Here is a 24,767-nt window from a genome sequence, read left to right as displayed (position 1 = left end):
TATAGTGGAAAGGGGTGGGTAGACCTGTTCTCTAGAGGCCAAGTCTGCCAATATAGAGGAAAGGGTGGGTAAACCTGTTATCTGGGGGAGAGGTCTACCTATATAGTGGAAAGGGGTGGGTGAAATTTGAATTGATTCTGTTTTATCTTATAACTAGGAAGAAGGCCCGTTGTGGAACTGAAGACAACAAGCACTAGCCTGGCCACGCGGTGTGGGTTGCCGTCTCCATCCCCATGGCGAAGCTGGCCATCCTGCCCTGCACGGTCAAGGCTCCGGCTGGCCTTGGCGCCTGGCCTCGCCCCTCCCCCGGCACCCCCACTCGATTGAGTTGCCAGTGGGGGAAGTCAGCCAGGCTTGCCCCTCTCCCTGCAATGGGTGCGAGCCCGGCCGGGCGCAGGGCGCCATCCGCTTTTCATCCCCCTCCAACTCAGGGAAGTAGCCCCCACTCCCCCCATGGGATCGAGGCCCCAGCGGGTCAAGGCGCCTGGGTTGGCTGCTCCCACCACCACCCCCAACCGAGCGAGGCCCCAGCAGGGCAAGCAGACCAGGCTCATCTGTCTCCCTGCAATGGGCGGCAGCTCGGGTGGCTGGCTGTGGGCCCACGTCTCCTTCATCGGCCCCCTCTTCTCAGCCCTCCTGCCACCAAATCGAGGCTCCAGTGGGCCAAGGCACCTGGCCTCGCCCCTCCCCCCGGCACCCCTGCCTGATTGAGGCACCGGTGGGGGAAGCTGGCCAGGCTCGGTCCTCTCCCTGCAATGGGCATGAGCCCAGCCAGGCACAGGGCGCAGTCCACTTCCCACCCCCAAACTCAGGGAAGCATCCCGCCCTCCCCCCACAGGGTCGAGGCCCCAGTGGGTCAAGGCACCTGGGTTGGATGTTCCCGCTGCCACCCCCGGCCAAGCGAGGCCCCAGTGGGCAAGCAGACCGAGCTCATCCATCTCCCTGCAATGGATGGCAGCTCGTCCGGCTGCGGGTCCACGTCTCCTTCTCTGGTCCCCTGTCCTCGGCCCTCCCACCGCACGGTCAAGGCCTCGGCAGATCAAGCCACCTGGCCTCATCCGTCCCCGCCACAGAGCGACGGGACAGGCTGAGCCTGGCTCCCCGGCCGGCCTCAGGCACGGTGGCATGGCACCATCTCCCCTCATCTGCAGACTGCACAGGGGAGGTGCGAGGGAATGGGCCGCTGCTGCCTTCGCATTCGGCCACCCCCGGTGCCATTCCAGGCAGGTGGGCAGAGCCAGCGCATGTCAGCCTGGGCCTCCTCTTGGCTGGCGGTGGCTCCTGGCTGCCGTGGCTGGCAGCGGTGGCATGGCCCCGTCTGGGGTCTGCAGGCCAAGCAAGGGTGTCTAGCCAGTGGAGCACCCGGCTGGCCCGGCCCGTGGCTGGAATGAAACTGAGGGCAAAAGGGTGGTTGCTGCCTCCCTGGACGGGACGACACCCAGGCAGGCAGCAGAACAGCGAATGGAGACCAGGGCGCCAACCAATTCCAGAGCGTGTGGAATGTTCTAGAGAAGTGCCACCACCATTCAGCTTTTATATATAAGGGAGATGTTTAAATTATTCTTAAAATATAGTTTAAATATAATTTAAAATAATTTATTCTGAGATTTTTAAAAGGTTATGGAAGTAATCTTCTTTTAAAAAGCTAATTTACATGATAGTCAAATGTAGGCTCACAACTTTAATGCTACTAGCTTTTTTTTGCTCACGAGGTAGAATTTCTGCTCACAACACTGTGGAGCTTAAAGGGAACCTTGGTCTGTCCACTTTCCAAAAACACTTGGTGAGTGCCGTGAAAGGTACTGGTGGGGGTACAATGGCACCCATGGGCACCACTTTGGGGACCTCTGAGTTAGTATGTTGGGCTCGGATCTGGGAGACCCAGGTTCTAATCCCCACTCAAACAGGGAAGCTTGCTGGGTGACCTTAGGCCAGTGACACATTCTCAATCTAACCTACCTCACAAGGCTCTTCCTTCCATTACTCTCATTTCTTCCTCCCATTACTGTCATTCTGCAGACACTCCATTGGCTGCCTATTAGTTACCAGTGTCAGTTTAAGGGATGGTTATCACAGAGAAAGCCCTTAATGGCCTTGGTCCCTCATATCTGTGAGACTGTCTCTCTCCATCACAACAGCAAAATCAACAACTGCCTGTCCACATTCTTTCTTCATTGTGGCCCCCACCTTAATGAATGGCCTACCTCAGGAGGACAAGATGGCTCCCACTCTCCTGGCTTTCTGCAAACTATGCAAGACCAAATTATTCAAGAGGGCTTTTCTACACCGGATAGCACTTATAAAATGGTTGGCAAATTTACTTGAATCAATGATAAGGGACTGTGGTACTGTCTGGGATTACACCCCTACCCCCACACATACCCTGTGAGTTGGGGCCATCTCTGACTTGACCACCACAAGTCTGGCTTCAGGAGAGCTGGCAGCCAAGGCTACTAACAAAAGAGTGCCCTCCGAAGGCTGCCATGCTGACAAAGTTGGTTACAGGGACCTGCAAATGCAACCCTGGCAGTGGAGGGGAGCTGGGCTGCAGGAAGCAGCTGGGATGCTGCCACTGAGGCAGTGGAGAGGAGCCCTGCCTACAGCAGCCAGGTCTGCCAGTGGCTACTCAGCTGGAAGAAGGATCACAGGAAGCAGCTAGGGTTACCAGCTCTGGGTCAGGAAATAACTGGAGATTTTGCTGGTGGATTCCGGGAAGGGTAGGATGGGACCTCAGCAGGGGTATAATGCCATACAGTCCACTCTCCAAAGCAGCCATTTTCTCCAGGGCACTGGTCTTGGTCACCAGGAGATCTCCAGGTGCTACCTGGAGGTTGGCAACCCTAGGAGTAGCACAAATGCTCCTGCCAGTGGAGGTGGCTGGAAAGAGCCCAGTGTGGCAGCAGCCAAGAAATCAGATGGTCACTCGGAGGGAACAACAAACCCTTGGCACCTCCCCACCTCAGGTTGGCTCCATGGGATCAAGTGGTCTGGCAGAGACCAGTGGAACTACAACAACAGAGAATCACAGCCCAAAGTATCATATAGGGGAAAACCCAAAGCTGTGTATATGTGCTACGAAGTAAGATTCCAAATGCACTATAATTCAATACAATATTATAACACAATAAATAATAAACAATTATATACATATGTGAAAAGAGGTCCAAAATAGTAGAGTTAGAGTTGATGAAGTTTTCCAGATTACAGAGTCGTTTTGTAATCTTCATCCAAACGGGACCATGAGTATCTTTTCAAACTAACAGAAATGATACAAAAATTACAACTGTGCAATATACCATATTTATAATAATTCATTTTTATATACAGTCTCAGAAGTTTTATTTTTAAAAATATTTTAAATAAATTATATTCCATACATTTAATGCTCCCTAGTATTTTGTTAAAAAATGAATTAAAATAGTACCTGCAAAACTCCATTTTTTGTGTTTTATGTGCTGCATGATTCTATGAGGGACTGCCTTTCCCCATTTGTTCCCCAGAGAGAACTGAGGTCAGGATCGCAAAATTGCCTGAGTCTCCCTGGTCCGAAAGATGCCAGATTGGCCACAACCAAAGCTAGGGCCTTTTCAGTGGTGGTTCCACACTGGTGGAATGAGCTCCCAGAAGACATCAGGGCCCTGGCGGGACCTTTTACAGTTCCGCAGGGCCTGTAAAATGGAGCTCTTCCACCAGGCCTTTAATTAGGAGCTGTCACTGGTGAATGAATTATAAAAACTGGTTATGGCCTTCATGCTACTGGCACTAAGAACAATCATGGATATTGGCCTAGTTTTTACAATATCATAGAAGCTTAAAAGGCTCTTTGGAAAACTGTTAACAATAATTGGAATCAAAAACCTTCTTGAATAATCCGAGGCAGGGAAATTAAAAAGACTCACCAATGGTATTCATAATTATAAAGTACATCTAAAGTTGGAGTCAGGCCATCTGAACAGAAGGATGCAAAAAAGCCTTGAAAGTTGTTATTGCTGGGCATTCTTATAATACAGATTTTTCATTAACAACCATCCCACTGGCAGCAATTTAAAGGTATATAACCATATAACATTCCAACGATGGTAAGTGGTTTACTATAACCTACTCTATATAATACTATGAAAGCATTTTACAAAAACCATTTACAAAAAACAAGACAATTCTATAGACCGATTGAGCCCATGAGGTTGACATATTTTAAGCCTATAAAACCAAAAGGCTTCCCATTGTAAAATTTGTTTATGTATGTCTATCTTACTATATCTTTTAGAGCTCACTATTTCTAATGGTAGAAATTTAAAATCTTCATTACTATGTCCTTTATCTAAAAAACGTTGGACCAAGGGCACATCTGTGTATTTGTGTTTAATGTGTGATTTGTATTCCGTGATACATGTTCTTAATGAGTGTGTGGACATACTGACATAATTCAATCCACAAGAATATCGTAAAAGGTATATGGCCCTCTTGGTTGAACAATGAGAAAAAAAATGAAATATCGCTTTTGTAATTAGCCTCAGGGAAATCCAAAACTTGAGTTTCCCAGGACTGGGCACAAACTGAACATCTAGAACATTTCTGGTGACCAGTAACTAAGGCTCAGATTTTTGACCTTAAAGTAAAGGAAAGTGACTCTTTGCCTGCTCAACTGAAGAAGCTGATGGGGACTTACAATCAATTGTAAGCCATTTTAAATGAGCTCCCTACAAGTAACAGAGGGCTTGCAATTATTTTAAGACAGCAAAAGGATGTGATGCTTGATGATTTTAAAGAAAGAATATGACTCCAGGACTAGTCAGGATGCTTTGTCTAATGAGATGTCTGTTTTGAGTTTGAAACATACACACAGATTTAAAAGGGGGGGAGGGAAATGAATGTTATATATGTGGTGAAAATCATATGGCCAGAGACTGTGAATTTAAGAATGGTGCAAGACAAAAGCCTACTGGCTCACATGGTCACACTGAAAGAGCGCTACCTGGTGGAAGAGGAAATTATAGCAACCACAGAGGTTTTAGACCTCACACAAAGGGAAATTCCATCAATGCAGCCAATGTTAACAGAGGAGGAGGAGGAGTGGAAATAGTGGTTATGCTTTTAGAATCTGTGGTGATGATGTTTAGTAGACTCTGGATCCTGTACACACATTTGCAAATATCAGGACTTGTTTTGTGAACTTGATAATGAAAATAAACTCAGGATTTACCAAGCAAATACAGAACCTCTTACTGTAGAGGGTGTTTGGACAGTGCCAATCAAACTCCTCACTAAAACTGGAGAAGTTATGGATGCTAAATTGAAGAATGTGGCTCTGTTTCCTGAAGCAGCTGATAATTTGATTTCAACCAAAAGGCTTATGGAGAGTAATCATAATGTGTTCCTTAAGAGGAGGAAAGGAAGTAAGATTGTTGGTGAAATGTCTGGAATTGAATTTGAAGTGGAAGAGAGAAATGGATTTCATTATCTTGTGGATGTTAGTGGAAAATCAGAAGTTGTTGATGCTGTTGCAAGTTTATCAAACTAGCAAAGGTTATTGTAATCATTGGAACTGCTTATATGACCAATGATTATTGTAATCATTGGAACTGCTTATATGCATGGAATTTGAAGTTTGCACATCGTGGGATGTAGAGTGTTGAAAAGTTGTTAAAGGAGTGTGGAACTTCTGCTGTACGTGTGGAACTTCTGCTGTAAGGCAAAGGAGGGAAGTGCTCCAAATTACTCTGGCAAGTCCACTGCTCACAATGAGAAGTTCTTAGAGACTTTGTACACTGATCTTGTTGGCCGATTAGCACCATCCTGTGGCAGGAACAAATACTCTGTGACTTTTACTGAAAGCAGAACAAAATATACTTCTGTGTATATGATGAAGAGCAAGGATGGGACACTCAATAAATTCAAATGCTACATGGCCACAATTAAAAACAAGTTTGGCCAAGCACCCCAAATCTTACACACTGATGTGGGTGGAGAATATTGCAATGCAGAATTTAAAAGATTTCTAGAACGAAGGGATTGAACACAAAGTTTCTATTCCACACTTGCCTCAGCACAATGGGTCTTGTGAAAAGCTGAACAGAACAATTCAGGACATGTGTAGGGCTATGCTAATACATTCTGGTTTACTAAATACCCTATGGGGTGAAGCTGTCAACACAGCAGTGTATTTGTACAATAGAGTACCCTCAAAAATAACAGGAGCCTCACCATTTAAGGCATGGTTTGGAAAGAAGTCTGGACTAAAGCATATCAAAGCTTTTGGTTCCAAAGGGTATGCTCACATACCAAAGGAAAAAAACGGGAAAACTTGACCCCAGAGCCGAAATTGAACTTGTAGTAGGGTTGGTGGATATACAACCCTCAAAATCACACAGGTGGGCAATGAAATGTTGTATATGTAGATGAGAGCAATTTGCCACATGCTTCCAAAGCAACTGATCCAAAGAGTTCTGAGACTGCTCCTGAAGAACTGGTTGCATGGATACCTGTGGTGACCACCGGGGAACTGGCAGGTCTACCTTCTGAAGAAACTACCAGAACAGAAGGGGAAGCGGGAACTGCACCAGAGGAAACAGCAGAACCCACAACCAGTGTGAGACAATCAGAAAGAAGCACTAAAGGACAACCACCAAAGAAATATGGATTTTGTGAAACTGTACAATCTGCAAAAGAACCTAAGAACTGGAAAGAAGTATGTAACCTGCCTGCGAATGAAAGAGACATATGGATTGAAGCAATGGAACAGGAAAAACTATCCATATATGAGAAAGAAGCATGGACTCTTACAGAGTTACCTCCAGACAGAAAGCCTGTTGGATGCAAATGGGTATTCAAAATCAATTATAAAGATGATGGGACTGTAGAATTATACAAAGCACACCTAGTAGCCATAGGTTATTCACAAGAATATGGGACTGACTACTTTGAAGTTTTAGCTCCAGTTATCAATCACGCAACATTCAGAACACTTCTCAGTGTTGCAGCATCAAGACACATGATTATAGAGCATCTCGATATAAAGACAGCATTCCTCAATGGAGAACTATCTGAGGAAATAGTTATGGAACAACCTGAAGGTTTCAAAGGACAAGAAAATTATGTTTACAGACTCAACAAAGGACTCTATGGACTAAAACAAGGAGCAAAGCCCTGGTATGACAAAATTACAGTACTACTGCAGAAGCAAGGCTGAGCAAGGGAAAGCTGAACCTTGCCTGTACATTAGAATTAAAAATGGACAATGCCAGTACGTTCTTGTTTACGTTGATGACTTGATTGTATCTTGTTAAAACAGAGAGGATATTAAAGAAATAGCTGATGGACTGAACAGGGAAGTAGAAATCAAACATCTTGGAGATGTAAAACACTACCTCGGAATAGAAGTTGAAAGACTCATGGACGGAACCTTTCTTCTATGCCAGAAATGAAAAATTATGGACTTTATAGAATCTATTGGTATGAAAAACTGCAAAGCATCACCCATACCACTTGATCCTGGATACCTAAAAGAAAAGGATGAAACACCTCTCAGAGACATTGGAGAATACAGAGAAGCAGTTGGAAAACTGCTCTACCTAAGCAAAACCACGAGGCCTGACATCACAGCAGCAGATGGCATCTTATGCAGAAAAGCGACTTTGCCTAACTATAATGATTAGAGTGCAGTAAAGAAATTAGCAATGTACCTGAAAGGAACAGTGGACTTAGAACTGAAAATTGCACCATCTGAAGGGCCAACTAGTCGAATATATTGACACCAACTGGGGAGAAGAATCACACAATTTCAAGTCAACAAGCAGATATCTATTCTTCTCTGGAGATGGACTAATAGACTGGACTAGTAGAAAGCAAACTGTTGTGGCATAGTCTATAGCAGAAGCTGAGTGTGTCTCAGCAGCAAGTGCCTACAGTGAACTTGAATGGATTTTTCATTTGTTGAAGGACTTTGGAATAAGAGAACCTGTACTTGTAGTTATGTTTGAGAACAATCAAGCTTGTATTACTATATGTAAGGGGGAAAGCACCACAGCGAAAAGTAGATCTATTGGTATTAAGTGTGCACTAGTGAAATATTTGTACCAGAAGGGCTAATAGAGATTGAACATTGTCACACAGAGAACATAAGAGATGCCAATGTTGGATCAGTCCAAAGGCCCATCCAGTCCAACACTCTGTCACACAGTGGCCAAAAATACCAGGTGCCATCAGGAGGTCCACCAGTGGGGCCAGGACATTAGAAGCCCTCCCACTGTTGACCCCTCAAAGCACCAAGAGTAAATGGTGGCTGACATTTTGACTAAGCCACTGACCATAGAAAAATTTGGATGTCTTCGTGAAATGTTGAATATGGTTGATGCAAATGTTAAAGTGAATCATGAGTGATATTTGTTTTATATGCATGTATATATGCATGTAACTTACATGTTAGACCTTGAGAAGGGGTGTTGGAAATATGTGTGTTGCAAAGTCTAAAATTCAGTCATTATAGGGTTAAATATGTTTACCTTGTGTGCTATTGTTTAGACTGAAGCCTATTTACTAACAATCATTGGTTAATGCATTCAGGTGATTTCCTTCTAGGAGTCAAGAAGAAAGGAAGAATCTCCATTACTATCTGTGTCTGTCTGTTGTTGCAAGCATGTAGTCTTAAGTATTTGGTGTTTTGTAGATTTCCTGTGAACCCTTCCCTTTAGAAATAAATATTTTTACATAGAAAGAAAATGCCTCCACTCCAGTGAGCAAAGATCCATTGCAACCTCTGAATATCTAACTGTTTTTACCAATTTTCCAACACCGAGAACAGACAGAGCTGGGTGTCGTTTGCATATTGGTGACAACCCAGCCCATGACTCTGGCCAATCTGGGCAAGAGGGCGCATATAGATGTTAAACAACATTGGGGAAAGCACCGTGCCTTGGGGCACTCCACAAACTAGCGGGTGCCTTCCAGACAGCTGTTCCCTGAAGAAACGAGGAGAGCCACTGCAAGCAAACCCCTGAATCCTGGTGTCAGCAAAGTTGTGGGTTAGTAGTTGGTGGTTGACTGTGTTGAATGCTGCTGACAGGTCTAACAACATCAAGACCACCAACCCACCCCGATCCAGATACCTCCGGAGGTTGTCTGTGAGGGCAACCAGTACCATCTCTGTCCTGTGGCCTGGTCAGAAGCCTGACTGGAAGGGATCTAATATGGAGGTGTCATCCAAAAAAACCCTGTATCTGAATCACCACCACCCTCTCTATTAATTTGCCCAAATAGGGCAAATTGGAGACCAGTCAGTAGTTAGTCAATTTGGCCAGGTCCAAGGATGTTTTTTTTTTAAAAGCGGGCACACCACTGCCTCCTTTAGTGCCTTAGGGACTCATTGATAATATCCCTTAGGGCACCTCGTAGCCCATCATGGCCAGTTTTAATTAGCCACAATGGGCACGGATCAAGTCTGCAAGTGGTTGGGCGAACAAACAAGAGAAGTTTGTCGACCTCCTCTAGGCTGAGTGGACTGAAATAATTCAAAACTTGACAAGAAGACGCACATGGAGCCTCAAGTTCCCTTACTGTCTCAACTGTGGCGGGAAAGTCATGGAAGAGCGACAAGATTTTATCTGTGAAATAGCTCACAAAAGCCTCATAGCCAATCTTGAATTCCTTAATGTTTGGTCTGCCCTGTGGCAGTATAATAATAGACCAAATTGTTCTAAATAATTGGGCTGGGTGGGAGCTCGCAGAATCAATCGTGGCCGCATAATATTTTCCTTTAGCAGCTTTGATTGCCATCTCATAGGATCTCATAAACGTCCTATAGGATGCTCTTGTAGCTTCGTCCTGAGCATGCCATCACTGTCTCTCTAGCCATCTGAGCCCTTGCTTCATCAGCCACAACTCCTGTGTGTATCATGGAACAAGCTTAGAGCAAGGGCACAGGGCGTCGGTGGCGACCTTGTCGATGGCTGCCGAGAGTCGGCTGTGCCAGTCCTCGACAAGCTCATCTAATGAGCCACCAGGGGGCATCAGATCCCGCAGGGCCATCTGGAGCTGCGTAGGGTCCATTTGGCTCCCTGGGCGAGCTAGAATGTGCTCGCTGCCCATACAGGGTTGGGGTGGAACGTTCATGCGGGCCTTCAAGGCATAGTGGTCTGACCATGGAACTGCCATAGCAGTAATTCAGTTCACTGTAACCCCCACCACGAAGATCAGATCGAGCGTGTGCCGCACTTCGTGAGTGGGGGCCATTACATATCCTAGGGCCGCCATGGACAACACCTGGTCCATCGCCTGGGTGGAAACGGCATCATCGGCATGGACATTGAAATCTCCCAAGACTATCAGTCTAGGGTATTCCAATGCCCAGCCTGATATGGCCTCCAACAGGGATGATAGGCTATTTGTCAGTGCGTTGGGCGGAAGGTACACCAACCAAATAGCCAAACTCTCCCCACCTTCCCACACAAAGCCAGCACACTTTATGCCCGTGAGCCTCAGTGGTGGGAGCGCTCTGAAGGTGTAAACCTCCCAAATGAACAGCACCACTCCCCCCCTCCCCTTAGTCCAGGATTGCTGGAGGACCGAGAACCTGGGAGGAGCTAACTGGGAGAGAGCTACAGTCTCCCCATCTCGTACCCAGGTCTCAGTCATGCATGCCAGGTCCACATCCTGCTCTGACAAAAAGTCATGAAGGATCATGGTCTTATTATTTATGGACCTGGAATTGCACAACACCAATGTCAAAGAGGGGTCATTAATCCTAGCCCCACTATCTACTACCCTCGAGATGGGAAGCAGGCTGGAAGGGGACCGAGCTCTTCTATGTCAGATTAGGATCTGGGACAGCCAGGTTCAAATCCCTACTCTGTCATGGAAGCTTTCTGGGTGATCTTGGGCCAGTAAAACAATCTCAGCCTAAGCTACTTCACAAGATTGTTGTGGGGATGAAATGGAAGGCAATAGAATGATGTAAGCTCCTTTCGGTCTCCATTGGGGAGAAAAGCAGGGTAAAAATAAGTAAATAAATAAGTCAGACCATTGGTCCATCTAGTCCATTGGTCCATCTTGTCTGCTCTGCCTGTGGTCTGCCTCTTGAGGGTCTCATGCAAAGAAAGATATTTTTTAACCCTTCTACCTGAACACTGTTAAGTGGAAATGCTAAGTACTAAACCTGGGACCTTCAGCATGCAAATCAAGTGCTATACTAATTATTGCCAACCTGTGTCAGCTTTCTGTCTCCAGCTGCAGCGAGGAAAGTGCTTCTGGGAAGCCTATGAGCAAGATTTGGCAATAGCCATGCCCCGTGTTGGTTCTCAACATCTGGTCTTCAGATGTGTACAGCCTGTGAATATGAAGGTTACATTTTTGGCTGTCTTGGCTAATAAACATTGATGGACTTGTCCTCCATGAACTTCTACAATCCTTTAGCTAGTGGCTACTAACACATGCTCTGACCCCTGAATTCTGTTCAGTTAATTATGTGTTGTGCAAAGAAATACTTCCTTTTTGTTTGATCCGACCTGAATGGCAATCAGTTTCCTTAGATGACCCTGTAGAAGGTCATTACTATAAAAATTCTAGAATTTGGCTGAGCGGGGGGATCAAAACAAAATATTTTGTGCTGCAAAAACTGGTCATGGGGTTTCAGTGCATTGAACAGAGAAAAAAATCAATCCATCAAAACCAACCCTTACCTTTTGTCAGGATCTGTTTTAATTTTTCATTTTGGGAATATAATTTTAACTGACTTTTTCTAGTGTAGGGTGAGCTGCTAAAATGTCAAAAAATTATAGCCTTTTCTCTAAAGGGAAATGTCAGAGAATAATTACATCTTTGGTAGGAGATTTTAAACATGTATATAAGCCACTAAGTAAAGAAGGGTTGGATAGCTCACCAGATTAATTTTTAATCATGAGTTCAAATTCAGATGAAGTTGATCACATTGTGCAGTGACCATTTGGTGGTTTGTTCAGAATGGATTGAGGGCACAGATTTTCAAGCTCTGATGTAACAAGTCTAGACTTGCACAGGGCTGATTCATACATCCTGTGTTGAAGTTCATTGTTCAAGCCAGGTTGGTGTGTGTACATAGTGGTGGTATTTGAATTTGCTTGTTTGAATTTGAATGTGTCGTTGTATGAGGGACAGGGTGGTGGGTTCACCAAGAGCTGAAATAATTGTTCTCAGGGCATACTCACAAAATCCTATTTGGTGGGATTTGTGACACATGTACTTACATGTGCCAGGAGCAGCCCCCTCCCTTCTGTCCACACAACTAGAAGGCCAATTTATTGGCTTCCCACAGTTGAGGCCTGAACTAAATGATGCCCAACGTCTTTGGCACCAAATTCCATACTTCAAGTTCTTTACTGTACAGTAACTAACCAGCAACACATGCAGCTGCTGCCCTGGCATGGCTCCAGTTGGTGGGAGGACAGACATCATGGCCCCCAACAGCTCTGGTTGGCACAAATGTTAAACGGTTTACTCCACTGCCAACACTGAAGGCCCTTCTCACTTTCCTCTGCTGTCACTGTCAAGGAGTGAGGGAAGGCAGCATGCCAGAGATCTCTGCCATAGTAGCATAGCATGAGGGAAACATGGTTTGACACCATTCTTCTCACATTCACAGTGGTGCCTTGTGCGGCAATGTGGATAGGAGATGCATTGCCGAGACTGAAAAGTGGCCCAGAATGAACTTTAGGGTGGGGGCAACAGGAGGGAAACAGGAGGAAGTTGCCTCTTGGCCCATCTTGCTTCATGGGAGGGCTGAGTTGGTTTGCCTTGCTGCCAAAGAGAACATCCAAGACTCAGTTCATAGACTATCCAACTCAATCTACTACTAGTGTGCAGGAATGGAAATTCCTATTTATGCCTTGGATGGTATGATTGATTCTCAAGCAAGTTGTTTTGGGGGCCACTCCCCAAATCCCCATCCAAGGCAGATACGATGTGAGTGTTTACTTACCACAACAGTTCTTAGACATCCACTTTCACTGGGAAGGGATGATGCCCTTAGTTAGGTAGTCCCAGGGGTTAACTGTTTCCACTGATGTTAATCTGCTTGTTTTTTACTCTGGTTTTGTTTTCCATATTTTTGATTCATTTTTCTTTTCTTTTCTTGCCACTATCTGCAAAATCAAAGAATCATCTGCAGTCAGATCTTTTCAGGATAGCAGAAGGATCAGCTTTGAACTTCGTTCTGTTTCCCTCCCATAATACTATAAGACCTCTTCCCCACCCCCGCCCCCCTACTCGTCCGTGCTGCCCATAGACTTCGGTTTGATGCATCACTTGCTCAACAGCAGTCATAATAAGGGACTCTGCTCACTGCGTGATCATTCTGTAACAGATCATTAGTCGGTAACACTGTGCAGAAAGGCAGATTGTTAGCGATGCTCTTACGGAAAAGGGTGTGTTTACAGAGACGGGTGTGCGTGTGTGCGTGTGTGTGGCATGCTGACTTAATTCCTCGCCTTCCTCTGCCTGCCCTCTCCCCCAATGCTGCCCCTAGCTCTTTCACGCACCTTCGTGTCTTATATTTTGCAAAGAGAAGTGGGATTTAAACCCCCCCCCCCCATATACTGTCGTTTGGGCAGCCCGTCTGGACTTCCGGGGTCCGTGCACTTCAATTCCAGAACAAAGATAACTTGACTATGACCCTCGCGTAAAATGCTTCCCCGCAGATTTCCTCCCCGCAGGAATCTCTAAATCAAATAATTGCAGAATTCTCCTGGGACCTCGATTATAACGCGGAGAAACCTCAAAAGGCCCTCCGGCGGCTCAGAACCCATTTTCTTTTGAGGGATGCGATCCTTCGCTTACTTACTTGGGAGTAAGGCGCGAATGGCTTCGGATCAAACCAATGTCCACGAGGAGCTCGGGCTGCACGGCCCTTAGACAGAAAGGGAGGGAGGACTGGCGGCGGCTGGGTGTCCCCGTTACCTCCATTCATTCGCTCTCTCCCGTCTGCTACCAGGCTGAGGTCCCACCTGTGGCGTCCCAGCGTTTACCTGGCCCAGGTGGATCGTCGGGCTCTTTCCGCGACGCCTGTTCGTCCCCACTTCACCTGCTGGTTGCCTTTCGCCTCCCTCGAGCAAACGGAGCCGCTGTGCCAGCCCCGATTCTCCGGCCCTGACTTTGAATTCTGTTGCTTTGCCGCCCCCCCTCCCCCGATTTCTTATAGGGAAGGGACCCCTTAAGGTAGTCTCCTCGCCGTGGCTGGGTGCGTTCATTTCCACGGGCCCGCGGGGACACACGGCTGCAGATCTATTTTTAAGCATATGCCAGCCTTTCTCACACACACACACACACACCCCGCGGCCGGTCCTTGCTTTTGCTTGTTTGCTCTGACGTCGCCAGCGGGAGAGCCAAGCGAGGGGTCCGGAGACTGCAGCAAACTGGGCAGGCCTGGGCTCGGGAGCAGCTGGCTGGGGAAGGGTTAACCCCCTGTGACTGTATGTTAATGAGCTCCATGGTAATCAAAGGAGGCCGGCTTTAGCAGGCAGGCAGGCTGGCTGGCTGCTGCCGCCGCGGCGGATGGGGAGAGATGAGCGTGCAGTGCCAGCCTAGAGCCGGAGGAAGGAGTGCACGCTCGCCGTGGCGCTGGCAGCCCGAGAGAGTCTGCGAGAGAGGGAGGCGGGCAGGCGAGGAGGGGGCAGAAGCGGCGGACCCGTGAAGGGACTGGCACTGTCGAGGAGACGCCAAGGGAAGCCTGCCGGGAATTGCTGATGCCAGTCAGAAGAGACCGGGGTGGGCAAAGAATAGCCCGGAAGACAATTGGCCACATCAGATCACAATCGGGCAGCCAGCCGCACCGAATGACTGACTGACTGACTGACTGACTGAAGGACCGAAGGAGCCGATCCTAGGAAGAACGGGAGATACTTGAGGAATACGGATACATGCCAACGGTGGGGGACTTGCTGTGGATTTCCATGAATCCCGGCTCTCTGTGGATTATCGCTTCGTAATTCCGAAGAGGAGTGGGGAGAAACTGGGAGCCCCCACCCCCACCCCCGGAAGAAACGCAAGGCATTCTTTAGCTTGGGTAAGTGACTGAAGCCGGGCGACCAGCCAGAGCTGGCAAAGGGGCTGCCCATGCCTTCCGCGGACACCTGGTTCCCGCTTATTCTTTTCCCACCCACCTCCTCTCCACCCCACCCTTAATGTTCTTTGTAATACTACAGGGTGATTAAAAAAACCAAAAAACAGATTTTTGCCCCACCTGTCTCCAGGCACTTTCCTGTGAGGGCGATGGTTTGGAATTTGATTCTCTCCGTGACCGTTACAGCTCCATCACTCACTGTTACTGGAGGGCAAAGAGGGTTGCCTTTCTAGCCCTCAAGACACCTGTCCCTGTAGAACCAGGTCTGTTTAGGGGCAGCCTCTCTCCAGAGGTTCTTAATGATGGTGCAAGGTACAGAAGGTAGATGGAAGGTTTCTGGGGAGTCAGTGTTCTGCTACCCAAAGCTCCATCCTGCCAGAAATCTAATGGGTGATGTTCCTGTTAGCCTTCTTTACATCTAGTGGAGACAAGTGCAGTGAACAGGTTCAAAAAAAGTTCCCATTGAGATAAAGTGATTGCTCATGGAGTGTTTTCCAATTCCCAGCAATATGTATTTTATGAAACTATCCTTCCTGGTCTCAAAGCAGCTTGGGAAGAAGTGAAATCCATGTTTCAATGGGGGGGGGCAAGGGGAGGGGGGTTAAACATTGTACATTTTCCCCAGTCTGAAAAGTTGTTGGTGTTGTGCATATGCACATTCTCTTCTCACTTTGCCCTGGTCAGTCTGGGATGTCAACTTTTCAGACCTTCCTTTTAAGTCAGGTTGCTCTAAAACTTTGTGTTTCTAGAGAGTCCAGGTGGTTGGTGTTCACACAGCGGCACTGGAAGAAAACTCATGGATTCACAGTGGGATTCTACACGGGAGAGGGAAAATAGGAATCTCCTTTGGTTGTGCAGTTCAGCACGTGCTGAAACAGAGTGAAGACTATGACTGCTCTTTCGTGTGTATATTCCTGCATATGCACATGTATCTGTTAAATGCTAGTATTGCGTTTACCAGGATTTCTCCAGGGTTTGAGTCACTTGTAGGTGAGAAGGGTAACATTAACAGCATAGGACTGGTTGTGCTTTATGCGCTCTCATTGACTGGATAGCCCCATTGATGCTGTCGTCTCACCAAGTCAATGACCTACTTCTCCTCTGTAGTCAGGAGACTGATGTGCATAGAGCCACTGTCATTGCAAATCCAGCAATATATCAGTATTTTAAATGGCTAATTTCCTTTGTATTCTTCTCATTCCTCTAAAACACCAGACTTTACAAACACAACATTTCAGTACTGCGGGGTTTACAGGATGAATACAATCAGCATTGACTTAGCAAGTGTGGTCCAATCCAACTGAAGACAAAAGTTCAGTAGAGGGTTTTGTTTTGGGTTTTTTTGCCGTCTTGATACTCAACCTATAGCAAAAGGAAGCACCTGGCTCCATTCTACTCAACATTCACAGAAAGAAGCTGAAATAACTCATTTTACTCTTCATTGTCCATGTTGCTTTATTTGATATTTATTTGTAGTCTCCTATGGGAGATGGTAACAGATCACAGGTCAGTATAGTGCAGGGGTTTGAGCACTGAACTAGATTTGGAGAGACCTGGGTTCAGATTCCCATTCAGCTCTAAAGATCCCTCACCCTTTAACTAATTACTTTACAGGGTCGTTGTAAGGTTATAACAGTGAAGGGGAGAATGGTGTAAGCTGCTCTGAGTTCCTTGGACAGAGGGAATGATAAAAAAGTGATGTATTCTGAACAGAATCCCCAGTTTAATAGAAATGTTTCCCCTTTCTCTCCCTGCCTGACACTTCTCTGTTAACCTTGTCTTCTGCTCAACTTCTCAACAAACAAAACTGGTGTTTCTCAAAAAGCAAAATAAATAACTACAATAAATAAAGTCCTGACCAATTGAAGGCCAGAGAATAGATGACCTCACCTGCCTTTGGCTCTTTCACTATCTTTAGTTAATTGCACTTAGTATTGGATAGATCAGCTCACAAAGCAACTAAATGGAAATGACTTTTGGAGCAGATTCACGGTAGAGACATAAGTACAGGCCAGGTTTCTTTTGTCATCTGTGATCCCCAGCGCTGAAATGAGCTGTAAAAACTTTGTTGCAAGGTTGGGTGAAGGATTGGGAGTTTGCTAATTGTCTTTAGACAGCGGATGTTCACTCTGTCCAAAGGTAATGTTTAGAATGAAGAGATGCTACTCTGGTAAGGTTGAATTGAATTGGTGGCAGTTTGATGGTGATGTGTAATTCTCAAAAGTGGGGGCAAAAAGTGAGTTTATATGTTTGTCCAGAACTCTCCTTAATGTTATACTGATGTACCAAGCCGAGGGATAAGTGCAGAACTTCCTGATGATGATTGCTGGGGCACTGTACCTATCTGTTCGAAGACGGAGCTTCTTTTGTGTCCAAGTGGTTGCCAGACTCCATCAGAAACACTGCTGTATTAGTCTCCTGTTTTCAGTCACGCTTGAGTTCAGATCTTGCCCTGATTAACTGAAAATTCCCTGCTCAATCCCCACGCAAACCCTGTTTTGTCTGCCTGTCTGTCCACCAATTTCCAATCAGTTTCCCCGGCTGTAATGCTTCCTCACATCTCTTTCTCACTCCTAAAGGTTTCCATTCAGTCTCTGAAACACTCCCCTACCTGTCAGGCATCTTTTAAAACTAATAAAAATAATAGTCAACAGTCACTTGCTCTCCCAACCTGAACCAGTGGTGCTCTTGTTACAGACCATTCTCCCATTTCCACACATTCTTGATTATTCAGCTAATCTTTATTTCATGGGCACATTACAAGAAATACACAAATGGGGGGGGGGAAGGGAGAGTGGAAGATAGTGACACGTTTAAGATACACAAGAAAGGCACTGGCAGGAATATAATCGTCCTTATTCTGCTGACATGAAATATTTATGGCTGTAAGTTGTAGTGTGGTTCTCTCCATCCCCCTTGCTTTACAACCCCCCAGCAAAATAACATTTAAACAATTCAACATGGGGCCCTTCTTTCTAATGCTTCCCCCCTCCTAACCCAGCTGTCTCTTCCTGTAGCTTTACGCAGCTGTCTACATGCAGAGCTGGGGGGGGGGGGAGTTTACAATGTACTTCTGTCCGTCACTGTAAATGGGGGAACCAGGAACTGTTAATCTTCTACCCAAATCATTAAGAGCCCCCACATTGTATTACAATCTGTTAACTAGAAATAATTCACATTTGGCCAGCCAGGAAAAATGTCCACAAAAGGAGCCCCCCTCATTCTCTTTCTTTCTGTCCCCTTCTTTTCTTATTTGAGGTGTCTGTATTTTATTGCTGATATCTGTTTAGACTTTCTGCTATTAATTTGTTATATCTGATTTTTCTTCATTTTGTGCTCCCTTTTGGATTCCTACCCCCCCCCCATTCTGCAGTTTAAACAGTGGTGAATGGACAAAACTCCCTCAAGGGAATCATTTTTTCACTTAGTTACAAAGATTTCATGGCTAATTAGAGTAAATGTGGTTTTTAGAGAGTTAATCTCTTAACCAGCTTGGCTTGCAGGCCATGGCTGCTAATAAGAGAAAGAGAAGACTGAGGCGATGGGGGGTAACTGTGAAGTTTTCCACCCACACTGATGGCAGGGTCCATCCTATCCAATATCCATCATCAAGGGCATTGAGTTAGGGCCACTGCTCTTCCCTGCCTGGCTTTTCTTCATAGGTCAGGACACTTTCTGTTGTTCTCATTTTTCCTTCAATAAAATGAGAACTCCCTGCCTGTGAAACTTGAGGCCTTAGAAACTGAGGCAAATGAAAGAAAGTTCTTTGTCTGTGGAAAAGAGGGTTGTTTTGCACTTCAGTGATAATAACATCAGAACAAAAAGCGAATCAAGATAGCATATTGTCCTTGGCAGGTGGGTACTGCTACCTGATTTGGCTTTTATGGGCAAATCCATCCACTGTTGTTAAAGAAAACTATGTGAACTAAGATGCTGTAGAACATGTGAGATAGGATGAGAGAAAAGGCGCTCCTCTGTGGATCAGATGAGACCAGATTTGACCATATGGTCAAATCATATAGCCTACCCATCCCTCATGAGCCCAAGTATATTGTCTCACAGGGTTAATCTAAGGACAAACAGGTTGAAGTCAAGAGGTCTTTGGGAGCAAAACCCTTTGTTTCAGACCAACCTCTTAGTTTTACTGCAAGGTCAAATTTAAGTTAATGAGGGGGGAAGTAAGCCAATTCTTCTTGCTTCAGTACCAATCCCAGGCCCAGAGGTTTAAAAAATTAGATCTTATTATCGACCTATTCAGGTCTGAACAAGTGTTACTGATGATATTTAATTTTGTTGATTTAAAATAATTTTCCAGCTATATTCCTGCCAGGCCTGCAGTCCAGTTTATGTTTGATATAGATTAGTCATAACATTTATCACTGCAGTACAGAAACATCCGGGTGTTTCAGGCCGAAGGCAGGCAAGACATCTGACCTTGCCAAAACAGAGGCTGTGAATAAGAATGCCATAGGCTTTTATGTACATATTTATTTATTTTAACATTTCTATGCCTCTGCCAGTCTTAACTATGCTCAAAATAATCCAAAATGTTTCATCTTTTCCTTTATGTGAATGAGTTGTGGATCTGCAATGCCATCTTTTCCCACTAGAGGGTGGCTCCTATAGATCAGGTTGATATACTGACAATGAGTGACTTTTGTAGGGAAGACAGGGGACAACCTTATTATAAATTTACCACTACTGTGAAACTGATAAAATGGTCATTTTCTGTCTTCTATGCTTCTGTAGTAGAAGGGTGGCATTTCAAATGAGTCTGACATACTGTTTTGTGGAGCCCTAGCTATGCATGAGATATCATTTATGGGGGAAAGGAATAGTATGTGTGTGCTTGAGAAATATTCCTGGAATGAACCTGGTTGCTGGAATGAACCTGGTTGGTATTTTTTCCTTGCCATTAATCATGGGAGGGAGACCGGCTTCTGAAATCTCCTCAGCATGGGTTCTTCTTTCTGCCTTCCCTGCTGTGGCTGGAATGTGACTGTGAGATCACTCTCAGATGATGAAAAAACTGTATTAGGAAGACACTGAAACATAACAGTGCAGCAACCCAGTAAACCAATGTCTTGCTCTAATCCAATATAATTTAACCTTGCCATTGTCATCTGCTTGCTCTTTTGTCTGAGTTATGCTCTGTTCTTGCATTTAATTGGCTGAGAATAAATAGTGCAGTGCTAACCAATAAGGATGTTGCTGGCATCTCTGTAGGATGGTGCCTGCCAGGGATAGGGTGCTGAGAAGGAGTTGGCTTTCCTCATCCTGATCTGATCTAGCTTGGCTCCTGTTTCTGAGTTTAATCTCTGCTTCTCTTTGGGTTGAAATTGAACTGGGGGGGGGGAGGCTGGAAATATGAAAAGAGAGATAAATGTATCATGTTATGAAAGTTTAATCCTGCTTTGCTGTGGCTAAAATTACATTCAGAGCTGGAGATAAAAGGCATTGGAGTAACATTATAAAAAGGCCAGATCATCTTAAAAGGCAGAGCGATAGTGAGCCGTGTCAGACAAGACATCAATCCGAGGCTCACACACACACATCCCTAGAAGAGGGAGAGCAAATGAGGTGTGTAGCTGGTTCCCTCCTGCCTAATATTGCTGACTAGCTACAGTGGGAGAAGAAAAAAAGACCTCGGCTCCAAACATCCATATCTATATAATGAAGGGCTGCCTGATGTGTGACTGTCAGCCATTTTCTCCTTTGCTCTGATTGCGTGAGCAGAGAGTGAGCCTTGACCCACAGGGTTTTGGTTGTAGCCATCTTACAATTATCAGTCAGTTAGCCATATTAGGAATCATGGTAGTTGCTACAGTTGAGATTTGTAAGCTTCCCAGATCACATATTAGTAGGGCTGCCAACTCTGGGTTTAGGGGGTGGGGCTATGGCTCAGTGGAAGAGCAGCTGTTCTGCCTTCAAAAGGTTCCAGGTTCAGTCCTCTGCATCTCCAGTTAAAAGGACCAGGGACTAGGTGATGTGAAAGACCTCTGCTTGAGATCCTAGAAAGCTGCTTCCAGTCTGAATAGAGAATATTGAGCTTGATAGACCAAGGGTCTGATTCTGTGTAAGGCGGTTTCATGTGGAAAATTCCTGGAGATTTCTTTTGTTTTTTTGGGGGGGGTCCTTAGGATGGCAGAGTTTGGGGAGGGGAGGGAGCTCAGTAGGGATGTGATGTCACGCAGGCTACCCTCAGAAGCTGGCATTTCCTCTAGGGAAACTGGTCTCTGTAGTCTGGTGATCAGTAGTCATCCTGGGAGAACTCCAGCCTCTGCCTGGAGGTTGGCAACCCCATCACCCTGATGGATCACTCTCAGAAATAAAGGAGACAGCCCAAATAAGTCTGAACCAGAAGGCAAGGTGGATGTGAAACAGTGCAATGCTTCTAGTAACTCAGGGTGATTCAGTGGAAGGAAACCATCATGCAGTTGGGGAGGCGCCATGGCTCAGTGGTTGAACATCTGCTTGGCATGCAGAAGGTCCCAGGTTCAGTCCCCTGCATCTCCAGTTACAGGGATCAGGTGGGAAGTGATGTGAAAGTCCTTGACCCAACTACAGTACAGTAAAACACACCAGTCATACACACCATACATACCAGTTAGTTTGTATGGGCTGACAGGGAACATAGGTGGAGAACATTGTTCCCATTCATTTGTGGAACACTGTTCTTAAATTGTGAGAGGAGAGATAACGCCCATGCCAGAAGACCACCTGCCTGGTCTCACAGTGATGCGCAGCTCCAACTGCTTCTATAAATGCCCACTTAATCATTGGGATTGCATCCAGGCAAAGTTTCTCTTTAAACGATCTTTCAATCAGTTTTTCTGAGGCCTTCCGTTATATTGTAGGGTTGTTGCTAGTACTAGCCTATCACCCATAATGGGTTTCTCTTGTCTTTTTCCAGCATTGTACCACCTTCGTATTTCTCATAGTGGTGCTTTCCGACTCTTCACTGTAGTTTGGTTGCAGCCCAAGACAAGGGGGTCATCCCTTCAATCCTGAGGTAGACTTTTCCATGATTTTGCCACACCCTGCTCCCTTACATCTGCCTTCTGTCAGCAGGACTGCTGTTTGTACAGCAGCAGAAAGAGATTCACTGTATGAGCATACGTGTAGCTTCCTCAGCAGACAGGCAGTGTGCATCACAACCCTCCTTCTGCTTTGAAGTTAACTTTCCCTGCTTGAGGAAAGTGAAAGGTGACATCTGGGTAAATATTACAGTGACCTCTCACCTCCTACTCCTCCTCCAGTTCCTTCTTTCTTATCCTTCCTTAATGAAGCAATCAGAAAGCCTGGAGCCATGAGCCACATGGAAGGGAGATGGCAGCTCCTGGCCAAAGCCTGTTTCATTCTCTCAGAGGTGGGTGAAAGGAAGAAAGGTTCCAGATTTTAAGCCAGACTGCTGCTATTTCAAAGCCAACAGTCAAACAGGAAAGGAAAGTCTCCTTCCTAGTTGCCCGGAGTGATTGTGAGGCTGGGCGAGTGCTAGATAAGCACTTTCTCAGCCTCAAAGCACTACTGTTCGGTCGCAGAGGAGCGGGGCAGCTGCTGCTTCCCGGCTGGATGAAAATGCATCTGAGGTTTGAGGTTATCAAATCTTCAAAATTGGCTCTTGGGGAAATCTCTGTAATTTTGTGATAGTGTTCCCCCGCCCCAAGCAAATATTTGAATGCCAGGACTGCAAGGGAATCAGCTTCTAGGGACTGTTGCCTGTTCCATTAACACACTGAGGTGCATGGCCTTGGGCTCCTCCTGGGGGCCTGTTTGTCTAATTCAGGAGGATGCTGCCGCATATAAGTGACAGGCAGCACAAGGCATGGTTCTAAGTGACCAGGGAAAGGTGTTTCACATCTTATAGAACATGAGATCAGAGAACAAATGGATTCAAGCAGTTATTTAGAAGGTATAAGTCACCTAGTAGAGCCAAGAAGGTGCGTCCATTAGAGACAGTCAAGGGACAGGAAAAGGAGAGGTTTATTTGTGTTCATCCTCACTAGGGTAGAACAAGAATGGAACATGTCAACTTTTACATACAAAATCCTACGAAGTTACTATTGGTAATATGTGATTAGTTAATGTAGCAAAGTTGCAGTCAGGGAAGCATGGAATCACATGCAGTAACCCTCTTCCAGTCAGTAAATTGCAGCATTTTGTAATAGAAGACAGTAGCCTGATCTTAATAGTGTTCCCTATTATAAGTGGCCAGCTAATCCAGCTACATGTATGTGTAAGTATGAGATCATAAGTGTGTCCTTGGCTGGCTTGCATGGAATAGGTCTGCAGAAACATCTTGACTCCTGCAGAACCATGAGGAGAGAGGAACCAAGGCACAGAAATAGAAATTAGAGAATCTTCCAGCATAGACAAAGAGCGGCATCGTACATGTATGCAATCTGGTTCTAGTGCAAAAGGATTAGTTAATGTAGCAAAGTTGCAGTCAGGGAAGCATGGAATCACATGCAGTAACTCTCTTCCAGTCAGTACATTGCAGCATTTTGTAATAGAAGAAGACAGTAGCCTGATCTGAATAGTGTTCCTTATTATAAGTGGCCAGCTAATCCAGCTACATGTATGTGTAAGTATGAGATCATAAATCTGTCCTTGGCTGGCTTGCATGGGATAGGTCTGCAGAAACATCTTGACTCCTGCAGAACCATGAGGAGAGAGGAACCAAGGCACAGAAATAGAAATTAGAGAATCTTCCAGCATAGACAAAGAGCGGCATCGTACATGTATGCAATCTGGTTCTAGTGCAAAAGGAAATATTGTGCACACCCACACCCATGCATCCCGTGGCCAGGCATTCTGAGTTGCCTTTACTCCAGCAGCTACTTTAACTGTGGATAGTGCCAAACACAAAACAGGACTCCTTCTCTCATAATCAGAAGTAGCCAGCTGCCTGCGACACCTACTATAACACAGCAATCCCATTGCTTTATACTTCTGGGGTGGGGTGGGGGAAGCTATGAACATGGCTGGACCAACCTCTGCAACTCTTATGGGCCCTTAGGGTGCAGGATCATCGGAAGTCAAACCTCCTCCCATCTTTACTCCACATATGCAAGAGCTTTGTCATAACAAATCAGCATTGTTACAGGACAGTCAGACAGCTGTAAGCATAGCCAGTAATGCTGTTCTGCCAACACAGAGTGCAATATCAACTGTCAGAACATTGTAAGGAAAGTTGCAGCATTGCACCCAATTATGAGCCGTGGCTATTTACAAGTCATTGGCTATTGTAATGATTTACCATCTGGATTTTCCTGTCCACACAAATGTATTATTATGATAGTGCAATATCCAATGATGATCTTACTTGATCCAGAATATAATAGCACTATCATCACTTCATATCTCATTGTGCAATATTAAATAAAAGCAAAAAAGGAGGAAGCTAAAGAGACTAAGTTTAATTTTTTGCTATATGTCTCTCTTTCTGCTTATCTCTTCCTCATTTTGCTTTTCCCTCATTTTCTCCTTCTCATTAGAAAGATATCAGAAAGAAAACAGTGGGTATGTGACCCACCTTAGGTGGGTTTATGTTCCAATTTGGGTTAAGGTCAGAGCTGAAGACCAAAGTAGGCAGATTAAGACTTTAGTGCCTTGAATAAAACTTGGTTGGTCAAAGGTGCCACTGGACTGGGATAAAGAATATAATAGGTAGATAGATCAT

The sequence above is a fragment of the Gekko japonicus genome, unplaced genomic scaffold (genome assembly GCF_001447785.1).
Source record: "Gekko japonicus isolate JY-2015 unplaced genomic scaffold, Gekko_japonicus_V1.1 scaffold322, whole genome shotgun sequence".
In the NCBI taxonomy this organism is placed as follows: Eukaryota; Metazoa; Chordata; class Lepidosauria; order Squamata; family Gekkonidae; genus Gekko; species Gekko japonicus.
Note: the sequence above shows the minus strand (reverse complement) of the source record.